This window comes from Callorhinus ursinus, unplaced genomic scaffold (genome assembly GCF_003265705.2).
Source record: "Callorhinus ursinus isolate GAN/ISIS: 27379988/994484 unplaced genomic scaffold, GSC_fseal_2.0 scaffold431, whole genome shotgun sequence".
Classification (NCBI taxonomy): Eukaryota; Metazoa; Chordata; class Mammalia; order Carnivora; family Otariidae; genus Callorhinus; species Callorhinus ursinus.
In genome coordinates this window covers 24,131-27,100 of record NW_027397486.1, presented here as the reverse complement: position 1 = coordinate 27,100, position 2,970 = coordinate 24,131, and the positions used below count along the sequence as shown (strand labels likewise).

General features: G+C 35.7%; 1 pseudogene; it reads left to right on the top strand.

The window, feature by feature from the left end:
• The first annotated feature begins 1,436 nt into the window (after positions 1-1,436).
• Positions 1,437-2,370, top strand: LOC112819224 (olfactory receptor 2L3-like; annotated as a pseudogene).
• Positions 2,371-2,970: the final 600 nt, after the last annotated feature.

Below are 2,970 nucleotides of genomic sequence, written 5' to 3'. Positions count from 1 at the left end.
AGAGAATCTCTTGAGTTATTATTTATTGGTAAATGATATTCTGAGGCCTCCCTTCTTCCATTTAGTAGAGGCCAGATGTTAACTGCTGGGTTGTTGTGGGGAGCCAGTGAGAATACAGGAAAATCAAGAGAACTGAGAAAACATGTCTCTAAGGAGAAGATGTAAAATGTGTAACTTTAATCTCTAAAACAATATAATTTGGGCATAAAATAATTTATCAAATATATTTGTCATCATCTGCTGCTTAGTAGGAATAGAGAATTCTTGTTTAAATAGTTACTTTAATGGAAGTAAGGGGTGACTAATGTAAATAATCCTTCTTTCCTATTCATGGCTTCTTATAAGATAAAGGATAAACATATCTTTTTAGCTCAGGGTAAGTTACTTAAATTCTATGAATGTCCATTATGTTACAAGTGTTGATGGTGATACCCATCTCAGAAGATTGTTGTCAAGTTGACATGATTTCTGACCCTCGTCCAGGATGCTAGTGAGATGGTCAACAAAGTTCCTGTCTGTGTCTTCCCTTCCGCATATGTGAATGGCCCAGGAGCAAAACATGTTCTGTCTCTCATCCAATATGTCACTTCAGACAGATGCCATGAATTCTCCCCTATGCGTGGTGAAATTAATGCTAATGTTTAAATGTCAGTGTTTTCAGGAACGTTGAAAGTATTCAACACAGGTGAGAGTTTTTGTAAATAGACCATGCATAGGCTAGTTATTTTTACTTCAGTGGCTAGAAGCAGAAGAAATAGGTAAACATTAAACTAATTATTTCTTTATACATTCAAAAATTGTCTACTCTGTCAACATTAAAATCAACATTTAGTGGGTATGATTGAATTCATGCTAGGGAGAGCTTAATTTTAAAGAAGTCCTAGTATAAATGGTATAAAAAATACAAATGAACCGGTGTTATGAACAAACAATGAATCATGGAACACTGCACCAAAAACTAATGATGTAATATATGGTGATTAACATAACAATAAAAAATTAAAAAAAAATACAAATGAACCAAACCCATATTCATTTGAATTGTGATTCAACTTGTGCTCAGTCTGAGTTCAATAAAAATTATGCTTATGCTTAATTAAAAATTTAATATTTTTGATATCTGAATTTATGAAGGGCATAAAATTGTTCATATCATATTCAGGTAGATATAGATTTTTTTCTTTTTATTATTTCATGGATTCTTTACAGTAGATTTTGAATGGAAATGCTTACCATCTCAACTTGTGACTTTGTGAAACAACATAGAATTCTTTCTCAAAATAAGAAACATTGAATATTTATTTAAGGAACTGGGTATTTTATGAAAATTTCACAAATAGACTCAAATAATTTGAAAAAATGATAAAAACATCACATTTTATTTATTTACCACAGATGAGTTTTTCTCTTTCTTCATGAAAAGCAATTAAAAGAAAATGGAAAATTACAACCAAACATTGACTGATTTCCTATTATTGCGGTTCTTTCCACCATCAAGAATTGGCCTGTTTCTTTTCATTTTCACTGTACTTATTTTCCTAATGGCTCTGTTTGGCAACCTGTCCAAGATGGTCCTTATCTTCCTGGACACCTATCTCCACACACCCATGTGTTTTCTACTTAGCTCTCCCTCATGGACCTGAACTTCATCTCCACCATTGTGCCCAAGGTGGCCTTTGATTATATCTTTGGAAACAAGTCCATCTCACTCATTGGGTGTGGCGTTCAGAGCTTCTTCTTCTTGACTTTAGCTAGTGCAGAAGGATTAATGTGGGCCTCTATGGCTTATGATCATTATGTGGCTATTTGCTTTCCTCTTCACTATCCCATTCATATGAGCAAAAGAGTGTGTGTGCTGATGATAACAGGATCTTGGATAATGGGCTCAATCAACTCCTGCGCCCACACTGTATGTGCCCTCCATATCCCTTATTGTCAATCCAGAGCCATCAACCATGTCTTCTGTGATGTCCCCGCCATGTTGACTCTGGCCTGCATGGACACCTGAGTCTCTGAGTACACATGGTTTCTGAGCACCACCCCTTTCCTGTGTTTCCTTTCATTGACATTGCATGTTCCTATGGCCATGTGATCCTTGAAATCTGCCGCATGTGCTCAGCAGAAGGGAAGAAGAAGGCTTATTTGACCTGCAACACCCACCTCACTGTGGTAACTTTCTATTATGCACCCTTTGCTTACACTTATCTATGCCCAAGATCCTTCCAATCTCCCACAGAGGACAAGGTCCTGGCTGTCTTCTGTACCATCCTGACCCCAATGCTCCACCCGATCATCTACAGCCTGAGAAACAAGGAGGTGATGGGGACCCTGAGAAGAGTGATTCAGAGGTTCTGTTCTGTAGAAATGTAGACAAAATTCTCATTACCGTGGCCTTAGAAGTACATCAATTTCACCTTTTACACTCAAGAACAATGTCATTCCAGGATTGAAGACAGAGACTACATTAATTTACACAATTTAAATAATTGATACTTGATGAAATAATTCAATATTCTCAATCAGTGTTACTGTTTTCTTTCTAGCAATTTTTTGATAAATGTAAAGAACATATATTTCCCTTAATTGTGTGCAATAAGATTTTATTAATTCATTGAAATAATAGAAACAGTCCAAGATGATGGTATTATTCACTATAATATCTCTAACATACTTAGCATATCTCCCCAAATGGATAAATGAGGGGGAAAGAACAACAACTGTTATAATATTATCGGGTTTAATGAGTTTGATTTCTATGATAGTGTGTACTTAACTAGTGAATAGTGATTTTTTGCTTTCCTAATTTTCAGAAGTGATAGATACAGAGATTAGCCAAAGAGTTCTGCATGGAATTAGATATTCTTGCACCACTAAAGAGGAAATACAAGTTTATATATTTTGTGAGCAGGGCCCTGGAAGTAACTAGACAAATCCCATGAAAGCAGTTGATCAGAGGTCTATCCTGTCAGG